Source organism: Dermacentor andersoni, chromosome 4, assembly GCF_023375885.2.
Source record: "Dermacentor andersoni chromosome 4, qqDerAnde1_hic_scaffold, whole genome shotgun sequence".
Lineage (NCBI taxonomy): Eukaryota > Metazoa > Arthropoda > Arachnida > Ixodida > Ixodidae > Dermacentor > Dermacentor andersoni.
The window spans coordinates 25,778,423-25,804,952 of record NC_092817.1 but is presented as its reverse complement, the minus strand read 5'-3'; positions in this window follow the sequence as shown (position 1 = coordinate 25,804,952).

The window sequence follows — 26,530 nt, the reverse complement described above, 5'->3', positions numbered from 1 at the left end:
TACGATGAGAGCACTCCCGTGACATCATTAGTTAGTGGGCTGGGAAGGCTCGAGTGGTAGCTCACCTTGAGGGATATAGGTAACAATTATTGATATACGTACTTTGCGATGATGAAAAATATGCAGAAACACCACTGGTGTTGTCTAACTATTCGTAAACAGGCCCCCAACTTTCAATTGGCCCATCCCAAACATTAAGTAGGCCCATCCCCAAATTTCAAGTTGGCACACCCTCAAATTTAAATTTGCCCACCCTCAAGTTTAAAGTCGGCCACGCCCGATTTTCTTTTTGCCCAGCCTTAAACTTCAAGTTGGCTCAACCCCGAATTTCAATTGGGCCACCCCTAATTTTCAAGTTGGTCCACAGACGAATTTCCATAAATCGTCCTCGAAATTTCGAGCCGACGCACCCCAAAATTTAGGTTGGCCCACCCCCATATCGCCCCCAAATTCAGATTGGCCGACCCCGAGATTGCTCCCACATTTAGGTAGGACCAATCCCATATCACCCCCAAATACAGATTGGCCCGCCTCCACAACACCACCAAATTTAGGTTCGCCCACTCCAAAAGCACCTGCAACTCGAGGTTGGCCCACCCCCATATCCGCCCCAAACTAACGCTGGCCCACCCCTCGATCACCTCAAATTTAGGATGGCCCACCGCAAATCGCCCACCAACTAAGGTTAGTCCACCCATATATCACCCTCCAATTCAGCTTGGCCCAGCCGCGCATCACCCCCATGGTTAGGTTAGCCTGTCCCCATGTCAGCCCCAACTTTAGGTTGGCCCACCCCCATATCATCCCCAAATCCAGGTTCGCCCACCCCCATATCAGCCCCAAACTTAGCCTAGCCCACCCCTCTATCACCTCAAATTTAGGATGGCCCACCGCAAATCACTCCCACATTAGGTTAGCCCACCCCCGTATCACCCCCGATTCAGCTTCGCCCAGCCCCATATCAGCCCCATGGATGGGGTGGCCAACCCCCCATATCCCTCCCAAATTTAGGTTCTCCCACCCCCATATCCTCCCCAAATCCAGGATGGCCCACCCCCCATATTCCCCCAAACTTAGGCTTACCCGCCCCTATATCACCTCAAATTTAGGTTGAGCCACCCCTATATCAGCCTCAAATTCAGCTTGGCTCACTACCATATCACCCCAAATTTATGTTGGGCCAATCCCATATCACTACCACATTCAACTTGACCAATCCCTGCATCACGGCCAAATTTATGCTGACGTCACTTCCAATTTCAAGTTGGCCACCCCAACCCTTTTTATAAAGACCTATGTATTCATATGGGAAATGCGTCAAGTTTTTTGGCGTTACAGACAAGATTTCGCACGATTTTGCTACCAGATCACTGGGGCACTCAACAAAGAATGCTTCGCATTAAAAGCAACTGCACCGAACGAGCGACGCCATATGTTGATCCTAAATACTGACGGCTAGCCAAGCTAGCTTCTTTGTAGAGCGACCTGGGCAGACACAGCACGGTACATTTATTCAAATTATTTTTTTGCGGCCACACCTACGGATTCATACCACTTGGCTGTAGGGAACACATTACCAGTAGCTATTAATCCACACGCTGCACATCTTCTCCTATTTGGTGCATTTCTTAATTGGATGAATCTTTAGAAATAATTAACGTTCGGGCAGCGACTCAGCTTAGCAGACACTTTGTTCCGCACGAATGTTGCATAGGAATGGCACTGGCCACCGGGTGGCATTGTGGCCCAGGTGGACCTCATTCGCTGGGAGTATGTGCCATTAAGGACAGGGGAAAGTCGAAGAAAACGCACCTTCCAGAAGGACGCAATAAGAATGGCCATTTTGTTCTCCCAGGTTCCACGCTACAAAGCACGAAATTTTTTTTTTTTTGGCATAGCACGAAGCTTTGCGCAAGCTTCTAGTTATGATGTCCAATGAATAAAACCTTCATAAATGCGATGACTTAACAAATGAACACGACATTGCTGTGTTTTAGGAAGGAAAAATAGAAAACATAATATTTCAAGAGAACGACTGGAAAACCAGAACCGAAAGCAAATCATGAGTTTTGTGTTTTTTCCATTTGGTGGGAGACTATATAGCTACGTCCTATGCGGCTATATAAAAAAAAAAACTGCGCCGCTGAAAAACCAGAACCGAAAGCAAATGCTGGGTTTTGTGTTTCTGCCATCTAGTGAGAGACTACAAAACTAGGTTCTATGCGGCTAAAAAAAAAAGTCCGAAGCGAGAATCGAACCGCGGCCACCGCGAAGCGTGACTAAAGGTGCGCGCCATTCTACCGCTCGGCCACGGCTTCCGAGGGTTCGCGCAGTGGTACGAACATCTTTTTATAGATACCACATGAATTTTCACGACTGTGTTACAAAAAACGCTTTTGGGAACAGTGTTACGCCATGTGTGGAGAGTCGAGCTAGGCATCAATCGAAAGCTGAGTCTCCGGACTACATACGCTGCACTGCGTATTACGATAGAAGCCGTAGTGTAATCACAGCCACGGTTCTTGCCTCGAAAATGGAGTACAAATTTTCGTCGTTTCCATAGGCTTCCATTGCTAAATCTTTAACCGCTGTGGGAACAAAATTCTTACGTGCCATAGAGTGATCACTGCATTTGGCTCGTGTGGATTGTCTTCCAGAACATGTCTGTCACCTGCGTTTTTTGATAATCGACCTGCAGCTTTTGTTATTCGCGAAAAACCCGCTCGTTCCATTGAAAACGCGCTAGCTTCGTGCCGGGGCCGCTTGGGGCGCTAGTTGGTACGTGTCCAGGAAAGCTGGATATGGGTCCGGCGAGAGACACGCCAGCGTGAACCAGAACGCGTTCGCGCGCTCACGCTGCATGCTGCGAGCTCTGCCACTCGCATTCCTGAAGATGAGCACGTCGCAATCCAACTAGCTGCCCAAGACACTACGTAGTCGGACCGAAATGCTTGCACCGTCCCCGAAGCGACTCGGCAGCTGGACGCCGCTCGCCAACAGGACGCCGAACGTCAAGAAAACCTGCAAAACGGTCGCCAGCCCGCAAATTGTGCGCCTTTTGCCACACAGCGGACTTGTAAGTTCACGAAGCAAACATGCAACAGCTTCTGTGACGGCACGATTCAGTTTCGTGTTCTACCGATTCCTAATGAACGAGGGAACAACTCTCATTTTTCTCTCTTCATCCGCAATGTGCAACTCTTCTTTAGGTTAATATAGTACTTAAGACTTCGAGAGCGAATGCTGCATAGCACGAATCAAATGGCGACAGCAAAGTATTTTTAACACTTTTTGGGTATATTTTTTTTTCATCTTACCTTGCTAAATTAAAGTTTTGCATCCATCCATCCATCCATCTTACCTTGTCGCTATGACTTGTATACTGACTCGTATACTACTTGTGTAGTCCAATGTCTACAAGCCTAATCTGAATGCGCTCTGACCTGCTTCGAAAACAGCAGTTATGCGATGTGCGAATGGCATTGACTAAGAGACGCAAACATTAATTATGTGCTGGAAATGTTAGTATGGCTGTTTGCCTGTCATGCTACTCCAGAACGGGTGGAGCATTAGGGTTATAGAATGGGTGCCGAGAGAAGAGAAGCGCAGTCGAGGACGGCAGAAGACTAAGTGAAGCGATGAAGTCGCACAGAACATGTTGCAGGTCTTCAGGGGCGTTGCATTCAAAACACATCGACGAGCCCGTCAGTTAAATCCTGCACTTGAAGTAGTTCGTGTGAGCCACGTTCAGTCTGATGCGGTGTAGGCATGTTTCGTCTTGCCTGATGAGGCCGCCCGGCATGTAGAAGGCACACGATGGATCAGTTTTGTATAGGGGTCCGTACTGTTGGTTCGCATCTGTCTAGAGGGATCGGTGGAAATGCCAAGCGTGTGCAGATACCAGTGTCGCCGCGTCATTTCCCGAGAAAAGTACCTCAAACATTTCTTTTGAAGTGTCGTGTCAAGCTATGGGAGCATGGTCAGCCTGGACGTTGCCTTGTATTCCGCAGTGGGTTGATAACCACTGCAGGACACGCTACGATGCAATTCGCAGGCTTTATTGCATAGGCGTCTAATATCTATGACGGGTTGTTCCTGCGTGTGTGGCGACTTCAGGGACTGCAGGGCCGCTCTTGAGTCGGTGAAGATGACCCGACTCGGCTGTCTGATCAGTGAGGTAAATTAAAGCTGCCCGCAGTGCAGCTAGTTCAGCGGATGTAGTTGAAGTGCGGTGACTGAGACTGGCAGAGATGGTAACACTCGCAAACGGAATCCACACATCACTGACAGATGATGTAGGCATAACGGAGACGTCACTGTAAATATGACGGTGAGCCCTGCAGATGGTGTTATTATGCTCTAGAGAAAAATATGTCGGCACTGCACCGGGTGTATTTCCCTTGCTCTTGAACCCAGGGATGAAAGCGACAACTGACCACGAAGGAAAGTTCTACGGTGGCTCCGTCCGCGTAGAATGGCATTGACTAAGCCGCCGTATGAGAGACAATGCTAGGGTGGTATGCACAACAAGATACTCCTTACAGGACACAAAGGCAACACTGTTCTATTAACTCTTATATTTGTTGCGCATCATTCATTTACCTGTCCACCTCGGCTGAAGAAAGTAGGGTACTCAGATCTAGAATTGGGTTCGGTTAGGTTACCAGCAAAATCTTTGCTGCTGCTTCTGCAAACATTTTGTAATCAGTGGTACTCGGTGTCTACTGCAACGCCAGGGAGTGAAGCTTTCTTTCAGAAGTAATTAACTCTTAGACGTAGGAATGACCGAGAAGCGTTTTGATTTTTTTTTTTATTGCGATAAAGGCTTGCCCTTAAGGCATAATTCTTGGAGCGTATATGTGTATTATATGTGTGCTGTGAGGCCTGTGTTGTGTATGAATTGAAGCAGTGTTTTGTGGAATCTGTTGTCATGTATCCAGCGGTCATAGCTGGTTGTCACACTGTAGCGGAGGCCGGCTTGCAGTAGGAGACGCGAGCGTTCCGATTGTAAACCCGCACATGTCCATATTAGGTGCTATGCATCTGCTTCCACCACAGAAACGGAGCAGTATGCACACGTAGCACCCAGTGGTAGATGCGACCAGTTCCACCTTGAGACAACAGCCGGTGTAAGGGCCACCCCGGCCCGAAGCCTCCTAAGCACAACTTCCTCCGCCCTAGTAAGGTGAAGGGGGGGGGGGATGGAGCAGACACACGGTGGGATAAGAGCGCGTGTGTCCTGCCGGAGAACATTTTTACGCGCTCGCAGCGAGTTACGGGGTTGATGTGGGAGGGTAATAGGCGGAGGACCAGGATTAGGAGGGCAGTGTGCCTGCTGGTCAGCAGCAGTGTTGTGTCGCTGAACGGCCTTGAATCCAGTGTACCTTGACGCAAGTAGCTGTTTTACTATTCATAGTGTGTATTGTCTCGCAGATTTCCATCGCCTTATCAACCTTCTTGAGTTCCTGAATAGGCGCTAAAGAATCAGTGAAGATATCTAGTTGCTTGATGGTAGGCAGCTTAGATGTCGCATCTTGCACAGCGTCGTGGACGGCTTGAAGTTCCATTACTAGAGCGCTGGCTTCCGTAGATAAATAGTGCTGGTGGCCGCTGATGAAATTATGCGTAGTACTCAGGAATGATGTCCTTCCGCCGTCTGGGAGAATGGGAGCATCCGTATAGACTTTGCAGATGTTAGCGCATGATGCATCGACGATGTTTTGTTCGTCAGTAATACCTGTTGTATCGCTGCGTCGTAACTTCGTTGGTTTATTAGTTGTGATGCTGGTGAATTCCCAGGGAGGCATTGGATAGGGCTGATTGTCAATCTGAGAGCCGCGTTGAAAATGAGCATGCAACGCAGCGACAGCCGGAACAAGTTGCTTTTTTATTTCACGTGCTTTTTCACGTTGCAAAATCAGCTCTGCAATTGTGCTGAGCTGGGCATGTTCCTGTAAGGTTGGTATCGGAGTGATGCGGGGCAGTGCTGTGATTGTGCGCATAGCATCGCGATTATTCGTCTCCAACTGTGCCAGCTGTGCCAAAGTCAGCCGATGAAATTGTGCCTGATATAAAATTCGTGGCTGCAAGAATGCACGCACCAACCGTCGGGCTACGTCAGTACGAGCTCCAGCTGCTTTTGCTGCAATGCGACGAATAAGGTGACGGGTTTTTGTCGAACTCTGTCTGGTTTTACGGAGCCAGTGTGCACCATTGCCGGAGTGGTGAATATCGAGACCCAGTATGCGGATCTCAGAAGCCTCAGGGATTGTCACTGCGCCGAGTCTAAATGTAAAGGGGTGCTGCGTGATTCTTGTGCGTCCTTTCTTGTTGGCCACCACAAGATAGCTTGATTTTTGGGCGGAAATGTCCAACCCTGCTTTCTGAGCGTAGTTGTTCAGAACATCAAGGGCTTCTTGAAGCTGTTGAGTTTGTCTAGATATATCTTCATGCACGGACGACAAAGTGACGTCATCCGCATAGATTAAGAACCTCACGTCTGGAATCCGATGCAGTTGCCAGGCTAGAGGTATTAGAGCAACGTTGAAGAGAAGAGGAGCCAAAACCGAACCTTGTGGGACTCCTCTGTTCGATGTGAAGTATCTTTCTTGCCTTCCATCTACTCCAATCGCAAATGTGCGATTCTGAAGGAATGAGTAGATGAATCTTATCACCCGCGGTGGAAGTCCCAGGTCGATGAGGTTGGCTATAATATATTGTCATAAGCTTTCGTTATGTCTGTTGCTACTACCGTGCGCACAGCGTGACTGTGGGGTGAAACCTGTAAAACATCGTCTGATAAGATAGAAGGTCCGTCTTCAGTTCCCAAGTAAGAACGGAATCCAATTTGAGCAGGATGATATTTATCGTGGCGTTCAAGCCACCAGGAAACACGTGTGGCCAGCATCTTTTCAGCGAGCTTGCAGACAGTTGAGGTTAGTGAAATTGGGCGTAAAGACGGCAGGCTATTTGGAGACTTTCCTGGTTTCGGAATCGCGATAACAATTGAATGCTTCCAATCAGGTGGAACGTTTCCAGTCTCCCATACTTTGTTAATAGCCTGAAGAAGTGCGTCGAGAGCTGCTCCTTCCATGTTCTTGAAAACCTCATAAGGAATACCATCGGGACTAGGTGATGTTCGTTGCTTCGAAGTTTTAATCGCCGCTATTAGTTCGGCCATGCTGAAAGGGCTGGATATTTCGGATTTGGAAGTTGTGTCAGATTCATTAATTTCGGGGCAGTTTATAGGTGACGCGTGATCGTATTTCGGGAAAAACGCTCTAGCAGCGTGTTCTGCAAATTGATGTGGCGAACTTTGCATCGCTAACCTAACGCTCGCTGCAGGGTCAGGTTGCTTATGACCGCGTTCCATTGATCGGAACGTACGCGAAAGCGCTCTGTTTCCAATGCCCGATCCAAGATTCTCGCACCACTCATACCATCGTCGTCGAGAAAGTTGCTTTTCGTGCCGACGAGCCTTCGCCGCTATATGGTTAGCACGTGCACGGCTACCTGGTGCATCGGGATTCCTCGACGCATACACTTCTGCCTGACGTCGCTTTGCCCAAAGTTGCAAAAGGGCGAGGTCCGGTTGAGGTTGTTGCTCGTCAACTGTGGTTACAGTGGTGTTCCTCCGTAGCAGTTCTTGCAAAGCGGGAAGAATTTCTGAGCGCTCTGAGGGTGCTTTATCAATCGATGATTCCCGAAACTTATCCTAATGCGTGGCTGTTACTCGTCGTCGAATTTTCTTTATGCACGTTCTGTGCAAACCAATCATTATTGGCATATGATCACTGCCCCATGTATCTGGTTCCACCCCCCACTGCGGCATTCCAGGACCCAACCACCACGCGATGTCTGGAGCGTTTGGTCTAAATGCTGCGGGTACAGCACAGGTAGCCACAGCGTGATGGTTCAACAGTGTAAAAGTGGCAAGTCTTCAGTGGAGAGGCGACGATTTGTTACCCTGGGTGGAGCTTAGGAATCTTAAGTTTCGACATGAAGCCAGTTTCTTAATATGCACGCATGTCGTCCTTAACATTCATAATAAATTTCATGCGCTCATTGCCAATGCATAGTTTTATTTTTATTTGTATCTCTGAGAAAACGCTTAAAGATCTGGAGATGGTAACACTTTTATAATTATGACAGCTTAAGTTATTTTTGGGAGTACATATAACCTCATTAGTAACCTGTTTCAATAACAAAACATTATTTCGGAATTAATATCTTGCATTGTCGCAGTCATTTTTTTTTCACCCGATTCCCATCCTGATTTCCACTCAGTTTAATTCGTGATGAATTGTCTTTTTCAGCATAATCACCTTGCACTACTGCTATCATTCTAAAAATAATGTGCAAGGAAATGCCTTCAAATACTTCTTGGCTTCGTCACTTTTGCAGCCAAACACACTGCACATATGTGAACACCTTCTGCATACCGTAAAAAAACATAAATTACGAAGTGAATAAGTACAAAAGTCACGATCTGATTATGAGGCACGCCGTAGTGGGGATTCCGGAATAATTTGGCCTACCTCGGGTTCTATAACGTGCACGTAAATCCAAGTACACGGGTGTTTTCGCATTTTGAACCCGTCGAAATGCGGCTGTCGTGGTCAGGATTTGATCGCGCGCTTCTATATACCGTGAGACTACTACGGCGCCAATGTACTTCGAGCGTCCGTATACAATTGCTATCGCAATAAAACTCAGTGGCCAGCGCCAAGTTTGATGCTGGAGACCGCGGGCGACATGCGGTGAGCAGCGAAAGGTTGAGGCACGTTGTACTCACCTACGCTGCCGCCGTCCAAAACCTGCACTAAATTTCTGTACCGGGAAAAGCTCTCCAAATATTAAACAAGTGGTGAGCAAAACGCATAGACAAAGCTTTGTGTAGTACATTTCGTACAAGCTTTAGACGCTCCGTAACAACTTTGTAGTCGACTTGTGTACATTTGAAACAAAGTTTTACTCTCAATGCAGCTACTTGGCCGTTTTATCGGGCATTTTACGCCATGCTGCTGAAAAGTTGCCTGCAGTGTCTCCAACTTGGGAATCTGCCTTTTACGCTGATATACTGCTAAATAGTGGAAAAATTGTTGAGAATGTGCCGTAAACAGCTTTACTTATGATTCTGGCTTATCACGTCGGGTATTATGCTGAGCAGTAAGTTTGGTCCTTTGTTCGACTACGTATACCACTCGAAAAAGTTAATATGAAGCCTGCAGCACTACTCTAGATTCTTTTTTCTTCTCAGAACTCCACTTGACTCAGAACGAACTTTAAATCTGGAGGCATATGTGTTTGATCTAAGTAGGCGAAGTTGGTTTTTATGGCTTGCTTCAATGGATTATTGCGCCACGTGTTTTAAACAGGCAGCATCCCACAGGAAACAAAGCTTTTAGGTGGTTTTTCGAATCACTCAAAGCACTTGAAACAAACGGAGTACTTCGCCAAATGCGTGCTCAAGAGCACAGTGTTCATTTTTATTAAACAAGAGTGCTGTAGTCAAGCTATGCTACGAACACGTTGCAGAAGTGATGGCAGCAACCAAGTCTAATCACGTGAATGGCTGCAACTTCAGTCCTGCTCCATATTTCAAGTAAAGAGAAAGCGTCAAAGAAAAAAAGTACACGTGAAAAAATTCCATCAGTTGTTCGGTGGCGGCCACCATTATCACATTAATTTTCGTTCTTTGTTCTAGCTGATGGATCTCTTCGAGAACAGCCAAATACTCTCTGTCGGAAGCGTGAAGGAACGCGCTAATGACCTCTTGCTTACATCAAATTCAATCTCCTCGCGGGCCATTTGCTCGTGCAGGCACCGCCGAGCTTCCGCATCGCTGCCTCGTCTTTCGCCTGCCACTTTCGCCAGCATGGCTCGTAGGTGCTGACGCGATCATTTCGCGAATCAACCGATGAAATGCACTCTCCTGTTCGGATGCGCGGTGTTACGAGGCACGCGGAAACAAGCACTTCACGCAGGCATCTGCGGAACGTGCTCTCATTCTATCACGTTGTGCAAGAGTATTCTGCAAGAGTCCACCTAGTGTACATATCCATTTCGTCTGCTGCTGAAGTGCTGATTGGCTGGACTGGGGTACGCGTGAGAAGGAGGCAGACACTCCAGCCGATCAGCACTTCAGCAGCAGACCAAATTGACATGAACAAGAGCGGCAAATTGGGCGAGTTGGTGGTTTTCCATGACGTTTAAAAAACAGCGCTAAAGACGTACACTGGACAACAGAATCGAGGATATGACACACACGGCGCTTACTTACAACTGCGTTTATTGGCAAAACACGATGGCTTTTTAAAGCCTTACATGACGTGAATAAAAGCACTTGTCATTCCAAACACATTGCCTCGTGGTATTTTTTTTAATTATGGGTTTAAGGTGCCAAAACCACTTTCTGATCATGAGGCACGCTGTAGTGGGGGACTCCGGAAATTTCGACCACCTGGGGTTCTTTAACTTGCACCTAAATCTAAGTACACTGGTGTTTTCACACTTCGCCCCCATCGAAATGCGGCCGCCGCGGCCGGGATTTGATCCCGCGACCTCGTGCTCAGCAGCCCAACACCATAGCCACTGAGCAACCATGTCGGGCGTACCTCGTGGTCGCGGGTGAGATTAACACCGTTGTTCACCCCGGTTCAGCAAGCCCATTTCCTTCAAAGATAAGGTTACGGAAGGCTGACTGACACACCCAATACCTTTCCTCATTATGTTAAATGCTTCCGCCACTTCCCTTATAATACTATCATTGTGCACCAACAGATTTTTGTGTCATCAAAGATCGGTTTACACTTGCATTCGAAGCAGTGCATTGCCAGGTTTGTAAATTTCTTGTCTAAAGAATTCTGGTGTTCCGATAGCCTTGCATTATAGCATCGGCGTGTCCACCTTATGTACGAAAGGCCGCATGATAAAGGAATTTGTTAAACAGCAATATTACAGTGCACGGGCTTCTTCCCATGGTTTATTTTAGAGCCTGTGTCCTTTCCTATTCCTTCTCTCTTTCTTTGGACAGCTGCTCCCACCTTACCAACTTTATTAGGAGCTGAAAACAAAACTTTTACACCATATCTGGCCCCTGTGTGTCGCATCCCAAATTCTGTTTTCCGGTGTAGGTATTTAGCGCCGTTTTTTAAACATCATGAAATGGACATGTCCACTAGGTGGACTATTACGGAATACCTCCCCAGCGCTGTAGAGGTGTCATACATGCTGGTATCATAGCTTTCGTACAGATCTTGCGCCAAGCATCACTAGGAAGGATGAAATATACATATTACTGCAATGCACCTTAGCAACTAATAAGTGATCGCTTTGCCGAGAATGAGCAAGAAAACCAGACACTACATCACTTACATCGGGGGGGCAAAACAGACAAAAAAATAAGAAATTAAGTTCCTTTAGTCAAGGAATCCTACTCACTATAAGCTGTGGACATGAGTTCGCTGAATCTGCCCAGGTAAAAAGTTAATCCTGTTTATCAACGTGTCACGTATTTGGAAGTGAATTAATTAACACGTTTACTATATCTGTCTGTCTTGAGACCATGACTCCCCTTTTCCTTACAATGTTAAATAATTGACCGACTTCAACAACAACATACATACTTATCAAGCCATCAGCGGACTGCGGTCAAGACAAATAATTTTTAATTATCATTGAAAACATTTGCACCTTGCACGTAACTAATGTATGAGACAGCAGAAATGACCAAATATGTGGCCAAACGATTCTTAGACTCACAGGTTCATCCCCTCCAACAAGAGTCGGCACTGGAGTCGACAATTCGGAGCAATAGATAATATGATGGTAACAGAATCAAAGCGAGGAAAATTGGCTTCCTTATACGACCAAGGTCGGTATTGCTTCAGGAGCTGTTCGCGTACAAAATTTAAAGCTGCTCCGAAAACACCACGCCTTTTCGACACCTTGTTCTATTTCGTGGCGCGGTACAGCATATTTCTTTATTTTCACTTGCTTATTGTTTATTCAGTTTTTTTGCATTGTTTCAATTTTCTTTCCTTCTCTTTGCCCTTCTCTCTTTCGTCAAGCGTAGCTTCGCAAACCTGATAAGACATTACTTAATTGATATATACGCATGGTTTAAGTGTAGCGTCGTTAACTTTTGCTTCAATGTGTTCCACTGCACTGGAATAAGTCCCGACTAGGGTATATACTTCTCTGATTGATTGGCTGCCATTATTGACTGATTTCTATTGCTGTTGAAGTTTCCTTTTCTACTTCTTCTCTCACCTTGCTCGCTTGTTTGCCTCACTGTTTGCTTGTACACGCCTGAGTATTCAGTTAAGCCAGATAATGCTAAGTAACAACAAAGAACGCTGTTTGAGGCCAGCGGCTCCACTTTTTTATAATAAATCTCTCTCTCTCCCTCTCACTCTGTGCGTGTGAGTTTGTGTGTTCTTTCTTTTAATGCTGAAAGGGTAGAGAAAGCGGGACCTCAGGCGCGCTTTCCAAATCAGTAGATGAGGTTGAGGAGCGAACATGCCTCCAGGGCTTCTTGATACTACATTATCGTACGTGTCTTCTAAAAGAATAAGACGATACCAAACCAGAATACACAAGTAAGTGCCTGAGAGATAGCAGGTTCAAGACACCTGAGAGAAACATTAGAATTAGTTGCAGTGTTCACTACGTTGCTCGTCAGCGTGGTTGCTCCGACCTGCTTTTTCGTGCTTCTGACCTCGGAAGAAACACCTGGATGACATAGGACGGGTGCTTCTGGGGCAGCATTGATCTCCCATCTCTGTGCAGTGAGTGGGCGGCGCAACAGACGGAAATATTTACTTTTGTATCCTCGGTAGTGCGATCGAGCGTTCGTACAGTGCGCGATCGACTTCGCGTGCTGCACTTCTGCTGCACGTGCACTCCGGTGACCGACCGATTGGGGAAATCCCGGCTTCCTACTTTTGTGACGCTAAGAAAGCCGAACTAATGCTTCTCTACTGAAAGGAGTTCGCCTCCACCAAACCAACTTTCTTGCACTTGCCTGTCTTATTTCAGTGATCTTGCAGCGGGTTTTAGTGTTGATTACAATGATTTGTTTAACCAAGTTTTTGTAATAATACAAGCGAACTTGCTGCAGTATTTCCTAATTCGAGTAGAACATGAGTAACCAAGTTATAAAGGTTCCAGCCCGGTTAAAAGAGGCCAGCAATAGTAGAAGGAGCACACAGTCTCTCAACTTGTTGAAACCTTTATAAATTTTGAATTAAACAACTATCCCAGTAAACCACCTCACTTAACACGTGTAACACCTGCGATTCGTCCCCAAGTTTATGAAGGTCAAGTTTCATATACACGAGGCTAGTGAATTTGTGTTTTTACTGTGCCCGCGACAACTTTACGCAGCTATGGTATGTTACAAATCGATCCATGTATAGACACCACAAATTATCATAAATCGTTTGCTGTTTCAGCTGGATTTTAAGTGCGAAGCATTTCTTGGCGAGCATTTGCCACTCTCACAGTATCTATCTGTCTGTTTAGCCGCCTACGTGTTGGAGCTCTCATAGTCGTTTCGTTAACTTGGTATGTGCCAAAATTGTATACCATGACAGGAGTGTATGACGAACATAAATGATCGATCATGACATGAATATCGTGACATGTGTGTCATGTGGGCCATGAAATATCCGCCTACGTCTTGGTACTCTCATGGTCGCTTCGTTAACTTGGTAGGTATCAAAATTGGCACAGTATGACATGAGTGCATGATGAACATAAATGATAGGTCATGCCATGAATATCGTGACACATGTGTCATGTAGGTCATTAAACCACCGCCTACGTATTGGTACTCTCATAGTCGTTTCGTTACTTGGTATGCACCAAAATTGGCGTAGTATGACGAGTTTATCGGATATAAATGATAGGTCATGACGTAAATGTGAAGACATGCGTGTCATGTAGGTCATGAAACAGCCGCCTAAGCATTTGTATGTGTCAACATTGGCATAGTACGACAAGACTGTATGACGAACGTAAGTGATAGGTCATGACATGAAAGTCACGACATGCATGTCATGTACGTCATGAAACAGCCGCCTACGTCTTTGCGCCTTCATGGTCGTTTCGTTAGCTCGCTAGCCTTCCTGCACGACGTCGATTCCCACAGGGAATAGGATCTGCCGGCTTTTTTTAATAACTTACGTGCCCAATCTGCCGTTCATCTTTCCTTGTGACTACTTTTATTATTTGTTGTCGTCGTCATTGTCGTCGTTGTCGTCGTCATCGTCGTCGTCGTCGTCGTCGTCGTCGTTGTTGTTGTTGTTGTTGTTGTTCACAACGATCTATTTGTCTTCCTCGACTCGAATAAGCGTCGGTGGTCTGGAATGACATATCTAGATCCAACAGACATCACAGATCGGGTAGAGAAAATGTTTCTAAGCATGTGTCATTACAGCTTTGCTGACACGCATACTGGATCTTCTTATAGCACTGGCGGACTTTTGTCATTGCCCTTCCTGCGCTGCCAAAGAAATCGCGCTGAGCTTCTGTTTCTTTTAAAACTTCTTCACGATATCCTCACCTGCCCCTAAATTCTCAGTTGCACTATCACGTCCCGTATGCCGCGCAAGATTGCCTGAGAACAAAGACATTTCTCAATTTCGTGCCTGTCATCAACAACACTCAACCATACACAGAACACAGAGTCTTTACAATGCTTATTTTTATGATCTCGATATTACTAATAACTCTCTGTCATTGTTCTTTTCCAAGCTTTATGTAGTGTCATAGTTTCATATTGTTAATATTGCATGCGAAAGGCAACAAGACCCTTCTGTGTTTCTTGAAGGACTCTGGATTGCATGAACGCGTGTGACAGTGGAGATTCCTCTGCGACTGCCTGTGAATCACTGACAATTATTTTTTTTCTCTTTATCTGTTCTTCCCTTTCCCCCTCTCCAAGTGTAGGGTAGCCAACCGGAAACGTCCTTGGTTAACCTCCCTACCTTGTCCTCTTTGTTTCTCTCTCTCTCTATCTCTCTGTCATTGTTCAGAGGCATTTCTACAACTTTTCCTTTTATGTTCACTTTGCGTCTTGCTGTATGTATACCCTTCTTTTCAAGATGTTTCTTTCGATTCATTGTTTTTTTACTCATATATGCCCTGCTCTTTCTATATATATATATATATATATATATATATATATGTGTGTGTGTGTGTGTGTGTGTGTGTGTGTGTGTGTGTGTGTGGTGTGTTATTCTTTATTGTATGCGTGCGCCAGAACTAAGACCTCATGGTTGTTCCTGGGCACGGTAAATAATAATAATAATAATAATAATATCATCATCCTCAACCGTGACAGACATACCGGGGAAGAGGCCCTAATCAGAGAGAGTTCATCTCCTTTTAGCTCCATCGTCCAATACAGAGCCTCTCAGAATAAGCGAAGAATAAATAAATAAATAAATAAATAAATAAATAAATAAATAAATAAATAAATAAATAAATAAATGGTTGCAGCACCCTTTCTTTGCATTCTGCTTTCTAATTTCACGTCACGCTTAGGCCTCATACCTACCAGAGGCTCCACTCGGACACAGTGGGGTGATCTTCCTTTGTTCGCGTGTTGGTGACGATAGTCGGCTCATTTAATAAATACAAAACGCATCAACGCAAATAATGACGGGAAAGAAGGTTACATCAGAATAGGGTGGTCTGTTACCTTAACGCGTCTCGGATGACTCGGGTGAATCACATAAGCTAGAAAAAAGTAGGTCTCGCTTCCAGGCTGCATCGGTGGAGGAAGGAACTACAATTCCGGGCCTTGAGGCCGGAAAAAGGTCACAAACCGCCTATCACCGGCATTTGCGAGGGCCATGCTGCTGAAGAATATGTGCCTTTGGTCAGGCAACTGAGAGATGGAGCAACAAAAAAGAAAAAGAAAGAGAAAGAAAGAAAAGGAGGAGATCAATTGCACTGCGATAACGTGAGGTTTCCCGAGAAATAGTGCCCGTGTCCTTATATGTATGCTTTCCTTGAAGGCTATGACTTCGAAGCAAACAGCATTCCATGAGAAACGTCTTCTTGTTGTTTTTTTTTTCCTCAGAACTAAAATGGATTAGTGTTTGTACTCTTCCTTGTTACTCTTTGACCATTAACAGTTCTCGCGTTTCCTGCTTTTTCAAAGACGCCTTTCACCACTTGTTCCCCCTCTTCAAACACGAAGCTCGTCCTTTTCTGTTACCGAAAGAAGAAAGTAGCAAGTTGACCAAGTCTTGAGTGCGGTGCAGCTTGTCTCGCATTCTTCGCACTTGGTCCTTCGAGAGAAAAGCGCCGGAAGATGGGAGAAACGATCAGATCTCAAAAAGAACAAGAAAGGGAAGCAGAAATGCAGACAGCCAAGGAACGCGGCGACTTCTGCGTGGCTGTACTTCTCGCTGCACGGCCCAGCGTGTTGGTCCTGGCTGTCGCCTCGAGCCATTAATCCCGGCGACCAGCCGAGCAAACACTGAGAGGAACCGGAAACTTCCTCCACCCACTGGAAGCTTTATCCGCTGACCTGGTCGGATGGAATTTCACGCAGTGAGGAATAGCGGCCTACGAGTGGATGAGTCTTTTTCTCTCCTTCCTTTTCTCTCCAGTGCCTCGTGTGCCACGTACTATGTTGGCGCTTTCAGTTTGCCATTCATTAGCAGCACCAGAACTGTCCGTAGGGATGGCTAGTCAACAATAAACGGGACAGGTCTGGACAATATATATGATGTTAATGGTGAGGGTGATATTTACCGTCTTCCTGCTTTCACTCTTCCTCCACAGCGCATCTTATTAATCATTAGATAGCTCACCACGCCAATCCACGGCCGCTCAAACAAAAAGATTCTTATAACGTTCCGTTTATTCTACCACCTCTAGCGTTACCTAGGATGTTGATATCGATATTTTCGGTATCGATGAGCTCCACGACATCGATCCGCAGTTACGCTCGACACACCACGCTGTTCAGAAACGCAGTCTTTGTGAAACACTGAGGGACACCAGCATGTTTTCCTTGCGTGGAGAGCTTTTGTGTGACGTTTCTTACCACCCCGACAACACACCCCCTTTAATTGCCTCTCAAGCTTCGTGATCGCGTCGCCACCTATTGAGGATCGTCACACGGCGCGTAGTTCAAGACGAGCTTCCCGAGGGGAAGAAACACTGTGCATGTGTCGGCCCACGATGTTTCTTAGCGAAGCTCGCCTTTGCTGTTGTTTATGGGAGCTCGATTCAAGGTTGAAGTTGACGTCTCCTTGAAAGGGATATTGATTGACTCGGGTCGTGCTACACGCCCTAGGCAAGCAATCGTCGTTTGTGGCCCGGATTGTTCGCCGGCTGCACTCCTGTAGTTCGCGAAACGGGAGGAGCAAAGGGTAAGATATGCATGAGGTTACTAGTATCGAGGTCGGAAGCTTGTTATCGCATTTTTGACAAGATACACCGCCTTCTTCTCACACGGCACGATGACAGCCAGCGAAGGCTGCGCCGGTACGAGTTGGAGCTCTTTCGTGGACAGACATGTGTCCTCAATGGCGTAATTGGCACATCAACCTATGCTTAAAATGTACAAATTCAACTACCCATAGTTTCTGCCTAAAAATTAGGGGTGTGTGAATATTTGAAACCTTCGAATAAGGAGCTGTATTTCCTGTTCTTTTCCATCCTCGAAAATAATACGCACCTTTGGATTCGGTGCTCGAATTCAATAGTCAGTATTCCAAAATCCCAATATTTTGCGAATTAAGCGATACTTAAGTGCGGGCTAATTGGCATACCATAACTGATAAACCTGAAGCGAGAAGGGGAAAGATGATGACACTTGTCCATGCCTGCTCTGTCGTCACCGTGTTTCTACGTTGTGCTTCAACTTTATTAGTTTTCGAATACTTCAAGTTGTCTACTGTACATTGTCAATCATGAAATTGAAGCAAAAATGAGGCAACTTTTCTCCTGTTCACAGACGATATAACGTACTAGAACATTCTGCGTCGCTTTGCGAGCTGAACATCGTCATTCGTACCAATGTTGTTCAGGCATACGACAGTTGGTATTGAGTGCTACTATTTTGACACACCACCGGGGTCCTTTCATTGGATTAAATATGAATACGGTTCATTGCAGCACGTTTCTTACAATAGCGATATTGTTTGCCACGACCATTAGGACAAGGGAATAATTGCTTGTTTTCGGTCTACTATCGCTGCAGACGGATCTGGCCGCAAAACTACACGAGCATATTAATTAGCGCAGAAGGCTGCCTTCCTGAACACCATATGATGAAGTGAGACTGTGTATGCTCCGAAAAGTCCCGAGTTTGTGAACAAACTGCTTAGTTGTTTGTAATGTTCCTTTAGTGCTATTAATAAACCATAATTTAATGTTCAGTTTAAGACCACCTGGATGACCGACCCACTATAATTGATTGATTGATTGATTGATTGATTGATTGATAAATTGATTGATTGATATTCGCGCAACGCTACTAAAATACGTGTCATTTCAGTATTATGACTGTTCCTAGATTGCTTAGGCTGACTGAAAATGAAGTGAATTATTAATTAATTAATTAATTAATTAATTAATTAATTAATTAATGATTAGTTTGTTAATTGTCTTATTTCTTTATTTACTTCAGTACTCTAACACACTGTAATCGGCCCGCTTCGACTTACTAAATGTCGAGCGGAGCGAAGGCGCGCGGAGCGATGGTGAAGAGGCGTCAAACCTAGCCCACAACGAGAGTGCGTTCTGATTTCTCCTATAGTGTCTCAAGCCTCGCGAAATGTGCGACAGTGATGACGGCATATGCTGCGCGCTGATAAAGATGATGATGCTACAGATAGCTCTCCCACCCCCCACCCTCGCAGAGATGAGGTCTCAATGATAGTGATGTGGTGCATGCATATGTACAGGGTCTGGGTCAGTCCAGTTCGTCAGCGTGCGGGCACCGGTGAAATCGACGGGCGCTCGGAAAGGCGTAGGGCGTAACACCTTGGCGTGTTCGGAAGAAGCCCCTCAAGCCGGCATCACCAACATTGGATGGGCGAGGAATCCCACCACACGCTGCCCCAAAGAAACAATCGCGCCGTAGCGCTCGGACTCTGTCCATGCGATTTGATAAGTCCATCGTGGCCGGGTAGGCACGTCGGCAACTCGAATGCAGTGGTGCAGGGGTTGGAATATGTTGTGCGGTGATGAAGATAACACTACACAGTCAACATATCTTATCGCCGACTATGCGAAAATACCAAAAAGAAAGCCTGATAATAAGCATGACGCTTTCTATTTCTCCTCTAGACAAGTCCGAACAACGCGCTTCTATTTTAATTTTAGCAAAACCGTCCAAGTGGAGCGAGCGCAACGTTACTCAACACTCATTCTTAATGAGAGAGAAAGAGAAAGATTTAACTTATATTTAGGTAACCGGGAGATTCGGAGGTGGGGTGGAGGTCAAACCCCGCTTAGATGGCGGCCAGAAGCCCTTGGGCTCTCGCAGCATGCTCGGCCTGGTGGACGGCCAAAGTGAGAGTATCTTTTTTATTATTATTATAATAACATCATGAATGGGACGTAATGCAAGACACAATTTTTTTAACTTCTTTGTTCTGTGTTCTTCGTGTAATTTAGGATTGCAGTATAAACTATATGAAAAGCAACCACTAATTGGTCATGTCTACAGTTACAGCGTTAACTTGATATATTTCATACTCAATTTAGCTAATTCTACCGCGGTGATAACCTCTTAGTTCTCTGTTGCCGCTTTGTATCGTTTAAGCTTGTTGATATGGAGGGGGAGGGGGAATTAGCTAAAAGTGAAACTTAAGTTTCTTACATACGACGATAGTTAATTGTTGTCTTTATTGCGCCTGCGACAGCTTTACGCAGCTATAGCATGTTGCGTATCGATGCATGTACATGCTCCATAAATTATCCTAAATTTCTCTCTCCCTATGCCGACCTTCTTCAATGCTTCAAAACATTTATTATTACTAGATAGACGGCGGCTTACTTGTAAACTGGCAGAATAACTGGCACGTGATCTTGTTTTCTGATCCCTCTCTTCTTTATTTAATGACGGTATGCAATATCGTAGGACAACATCGATATAAGAGCAATAACATATTTCTTCGGCTTTGTAGTGTAAAGTGAAGAAGCTTTGAAGTGTAAAAGTGAAGTGAAGAAGTATAAAGCATAAATAACGCTCAGCTGGAAACTGTCCCGGATTTGCCATTCGAACAAAAAGAATAAATCAAATGAAACTGAAAGCTAAATAGAAACAGAAACGAGACAAAAAAAAATCAAGGCAATTTCTTGCATCTCCGTGGGCTAGTGAATGAAGCTTTGCTGGCTACAAAATTGAAGAAGAGTATTCTGTATAGCCAGCAGGAAAATAATTATTTTTTCTGTAAAATATGGGCATAATCATCATCATCATCATCATCATCACCATCATCATTATCAGCCTGGTTACTCCCACTGCAGGGCAAAGACCTCTCCCATACTTCTCGAACTAATAGGCATATAGGCATAGAGAGGCGCAAGTGAAAGTGTAAAGCACGTTTACAGGAAGTTTATTATGTAATATATATAGCTCGCTGGATATGTCCGGAATCATATATAGTTAGGTGCCGAGCATCACATTGCATAAATATATATCAAAATAAAAATTCCCTGCCACGACAGCCACATTTCTATGGGGATGAAATGCGAAAAAGCTCGTGAACCGTGCTCTGCATGTGTGCGCGTTAAAGAACCCCAGGGGGTCAAGCTTATTCCGGAGTCTCTTACTACAGCCTGCGTCGTAATCATTTTGTTAACAAGCACTGCCAGATCTATGTCCTCTATCTTCCCACTATATTCTTTCCGTTACAATATCTTGCTTTTGCCTCGTAAAGCCTAAGAAAAATGTGAAATCAACTGTGCCAACGACGGTTCGTACACTGATTTTGCTAGTAAGAACGCAAGAATGAGCTGTTTTGCGTGAGATCGGATAAAAGGTAAAAGTTTGGGTTGCCATTGGCTCTGTGCACTCGACTCATGCTGGATAAAGTCATTCTGGCAAACCATCCACGTCGCGCTCATTCGATGAATGAAACTGCCATCAGAGGGGCAACTGTGCATAAGCCACCAAAAACCTGTCTCCATCGGAGCAGACACTCTGAAAGAGAACTAAGTGCACTTAACAGGATCGGAGTTAATTGGGTGTCCTATACTTCATTGTAGAAGGGTGCGAATAGTAATTTTCTATACCGAATTGAATACGAATCGAATAGTGCCAGAAGCGAATCAAATCGGATATCGAATACTGCTCTAATATTTTTCGAATAATGAGCAGCCGTTATCGCAGTTAATATAAAACGATGTCCACATCCCAGTATTTTTAAACTTAGCAAGTTTGTGCCATTGAGTAGTACGTTATGAAGCGTTGTTAAATAAAATAACAAATGGAGCATTAGGAGCAAACAAGTAGTTTCTTCGCACGCGCAGCGATCTTCAAATAGTGCGAATGATCGCTGTACAGCTTGTGGAGCGATCATGCACAGAATCGAACTCTATTCGATTCGTTATTGAAAAGTTTCCATTATTCGCGCACCTCTGCTTTATTGGGATACACACAAGACAGGTGACATAAGGTAGCAACGACTAGGCTACCAGGGCCATTATCAGGCTGACAGTATAAAACTTAATTCCGGCTTACCAGTATGTAGAAAACGCTGGCCTTTAATGTAATCCTTAATCAAGAACGGAATTAGAGTGTCAACATCGTGTGCCTAATGAACAGTAAAGACAAGATTAACAACACGATCACGGTCAATGCTACTAAAGAGGATAAAAAAGCGAGAGCGCAAGAACTACTTCTGAAAAAAAATTATGAGGTAAGCTGTGGGACGCTGCTTAGTGTTACAGCAGAGGGAGCGCTGAAACGCATGTAGTCAAAGACAAGAAAAATTGGCCGATATATCACTGCCAGAGCTTTAGGCTATCGTTGGCTTGGTGAATAACGAAGTATTTACTACGTATGCAACAGTCATTTTTATCGGTTAAAGTGAGCGTTTGACCTCTGCTGAGCGCTGTTAATTAGAGTGAAATTACCTTAGAAAGCTTGTCAGTTGCATTTCAGCATATAGAAACGTTTGATATTGCTCCACAAGTGGTAACCCTGGTTTTTATACTTGAAATGTGTTACAAAAGTAAGGGCTGCCAGGTTGATTGGTGTGGTAACATAATTAAAGCTGCGCGAAAGCCCAATTAGAAGGAAAGAAATATACAGCACGGAGACAGAGACAGGGATGAGGGTTTCCTGGTGATCGATACTTGCTTAGCGGCAAGCCTAGTATGTCACTCCAGATGAGGAATGATGAGAAACGAATTGACAGGGAGACTTCATGACACATACACATCGCATAAATGAAACAGGGCACATGGCATACCAATTAAAGTCTCGATGAGACCGGCGTGAAAACACATTATCTTCATTGTTAGGGCCAATATCAGGCTGACAGTATAATACTTAATTCCGGCTTACCAGTATGTAGAAAACGCTGGCATTTAATGCAATCATTAATCAAGAACGCAATTAGAGTGTCATCAACGTATGCCTAATGAATAGTAAAGGCAAGATTAACGACACGACCACCATCCATCCTACTAAAGTGGATAAGAAAGAGAGAGCGCAGAAACTACTTCTGAAAAAAAGAATTATGAGGTAAGCTGTAGAACGCTGCTTAGTGTTAGAGCAGAGGGAGCTTTGAAACGCATGTAGTCAAAGCCTTCTGCTATTTCATAATCTGTTTGGCGTTTGCAGGAAAAAAACCATAGGAATTCATCAAAGTTTCTGGTTGCTTTGTAACGCGCACTTGAAGTGGCCGGTGAGCCACATGGATGTGTCATGCAAGGCAGGCTCCAATAACTACAGCAACCACCTATATTCGACCGTAATAAATATTACAAAATATTGTGTTTTAAGTTCTCGAATCAGATATTGCTACTCGAGACCGAAAGATTTAATTTGTGTATAATCGTAATGGTTGCGCGAATATCTGCAATTCGCTGATAGAATATCACCGGCGAAGCCGCCCGATCTGCATATGAAAGTGGTCAACGTGTCTTGATTCCGCTTTCGCGAAGAGACGCTGAGGCTGGGCTGCGATTGATATCCTGTGAATGTACTTTGCCCCTGTGGGACTCGAACGTTTTCACCATGTGTCGTTTGCGTTCGTTGTCTCCGGACATATGGATGCAGCTACCACCTGGGTTACCACGACGTGAACAGGCCATGCTGTACCGTCTGTGTCTAGGCGTTGCATTTACGAACTCATATGCATTCCTTATTGGAATGGCCAACAGCCCCACGTGCGCCGCATGCAACATCGATGAGACGCTCGCGCATATTATCTGTGTCTGCCCACGATATAGTGCACAGAGACAAGTGCTGTGCAGAGTACTGGACCAGTTGGACAATCGTCCACTATCAGAATCCAAAGCTTTAGGCCAGTGCTCCCAAAGAACATCCGCGCTGAAGGCCTTACTCGCGTTATCAAGGTGCCTGCGGTCTACGGGGCTTCACGATATACTTTAAGAACGCCTCCCCCTACCCCTCTATAGTGTACGCGGTTTGTTCGTGCTTGTCGTTCTTTCTCTCTATCTCCCTCTTCCACTCTCTTTCTCTTTTTATTCCCCTTAACCCTTCCCCCTGTGCAAGGTAGCCAACCGGAGCTACCTCTGGTTAACCTCCCTGCCTTTTTACACATAATTTTCTCTCTCTCTCTCTCTCTCTCTCGCTCTGCACTTTTGATTATTCGCAAACGCCTGCAATTCTCACGTGTGCCTTCGTTGGGTCGACACCATTCCCAAATGTAGTGAGAGCTAGGAACGATCAACTCCGCGGTGGTGTGGACCGAGGCGTACGCCGACGTCAGCTACCGTTGCCCCAGGTGTCGCTTCGCCGACCGGATGGCCAGCATTGGTGTGACCGTGCGCTGGTATGTGTTCGATGCGAAACCCTCGTTCGGAGAGCGCAACCTTCGGGGTGGCGAGGTCGGACACTGCACTACCGTGCGTCTCCTTGTCACCGACCTCAACATCGTGCGCGCCACTGACGAGGACATCGCCGTTCGGGACAGCTTCGTAAGGACGCTCGGCTCATTGGCCACGGTTCAAGTGGGACGACTGTTTTGTTTCTCTTGCAGGACGCTCCTCGTGACTAATATATATTAGGCACTATAGAGGGCTCAAGCGGGCTTGGCGCACTCAGAGTAACATCGGCCTGCCCCCTCCGTTCCTTCCACGAGCATCACACATAGCCTTCATCCCCACACATCACTGTCGATGTGTCTCACTGGGCGTCCACCTAATTTTCTGTTTGCATTTCGGTTGCCAACGGCATAATTCTTAGACGTAAACAGTGCATGATGTTAAAGATGTCATCTCCGCATTGCATAAACATTAAACATTGCATGCGATTACGTGCAACATATTATTAAAATAGGAGAATTGTGTGTACAGCGTTTAGTTGTAGAGCCCATTTCATTACCACTTCAACAAACATACACTTATCTTAGGTTCGTGTGTGTTGGATTTGCATATTATTTTTTCACTCGACTGATTTTCCGCAACTTCATTCGCTGCACGCTTAATTATCTGCTTACAGGCGCTTGCCGTGGACCGTCAGCGGGAACCAGTGGCCGCCTTACAGCTCGTCCACTAAAGCAGCCGTGAGAATCGGCCGCCACGGACAACAGAGCATCTCGATGAAGCGGGATCCATGAAGACATGAGCGCTAACACGAGGCGAAACCGACAGTCGCAACGGTGGGAGCGCGGTGGGAACTCTGAGGTCAGCGTTCGAACTGCCCCGGGTTTGAGCGTCGGCCGTCACGCTGGATACAGTGCTGTCTTCGTCGCACGCCACGACACCGCCCTTACAACCCGAAGACTGGATTAATGACGGTGCCGCGACAATGTGGTGCTGATTCAAAACGCTCTTCTCAGATTGACTCAGATTAAGAAGTTTGCAGGGACAACATGGCCATAATTAGCACATGACCGGGGTAGTTGGAGAAGTATGGGAGAGGCCTTTGCACTGCAGTGGGCGTAGCCAGGCTGATGATGATTGCGAAGATGATGATGACGACGACGACGATTATGATGATGATGATGATGATGATGATGATGATGATTCCGCAAGAGCGTCAAACAGCAAGCAACAATGCAAAGTCCGCTGAGTTCGAAAAATGGCTAGTCGTGGCATGCTGTTGGCAGAGCTGCGCGCAAGGAAGGCTTGGTCTATTTCTTTTGTAGCAGTGTAGAACATCCACCACATACTAGTTATTTGTTTACGACGTTGCAGATGCGACAAGCAGACAACAGTTGTTCTTGTGGTTGAGCACACCCTTGTGCATGAAAACGAGATAGGGCACCGACGCGTAACTTTTCTTTGGAGCTGCATCTCTACGCTGTCAAAGTAGACTTATCCAGGGACGTTTGTTGCCATTTTTTCCCTTACCCAAATGTCGTGGGTTCCCTTCCTACGCCATATTTTGTAAGGCACTATTTCCTCGCCAAGCGCATTGGATGGCACTCTTAAAGTTTGTATCTTTTATTGAGGGTATTCTCCATAGATTCGGATCGTATGTGCTGACAGTGCTGCGACTCACTAAGAAGACGGACAATGCCATCAGACTAATCAGACGAGTGGCCAACCGGCAGCAAGGCCTCGGAGAAGATAACCTTGTGAGATTGGTACATGCGTTCGTAATGTGTCATTTCACTTACGTCGCGGCTATGCACAACTGGCAAAAATCGGAGCGGGATAAGCTCAACGCATTAATCAGGAAGGCAATCAAGAGAGCTCTCGGCCTCCCCATATACACTCACACGGAACGCTTACTTCAACTTGGCATGCATAACACGCTAGAGGAAATAGCGGAAGCACAGGAGAGGGCCCAGTTCGTCAGGCTATCTACCACATAAGCTGGAAGACACATTTTACAGGAGCTGGGCGTTCCCCCAACAGTAATCAAAACAAAGTTCTGTAGCATCCCTCGAGAGCAGCGGGACCGCGTCATTGTCGCCCCGATCCCACGAAACGTCCATCCAGAGCACAACGTGGGAAGACGTCGGGCGCGCGCGAAGGTTCTCCTGGACAAGGCTCGTGAACGGGCTTCGGAGAACAGTTTCGTAGACGCAGCGCGCTACGCCGACGGACAGGCCTTCGCTGTAGTTAGCGTAGATCATGAAAGGCAGATAACGAACGCAATCTCGATTCGGACGACGTCCTCTGAGATCGCAGAGCAGGCTGCAATAGCGATGGCCTTATTGGACAACAAGAGGACATCAATCTACAGTGACTCCATATCAGCTGTTAGGGCATTTGCCAGAGGAACCATATCCGAGCTGGCCCTAAGGATACTAGGAAGCAAGGAGATCAAGCCACACACATTGATCTGGTTTCCAGCCCACATGGGACAGATCGAGGGTGCCCCGCCCAACCTCAACGAGTCGGCACA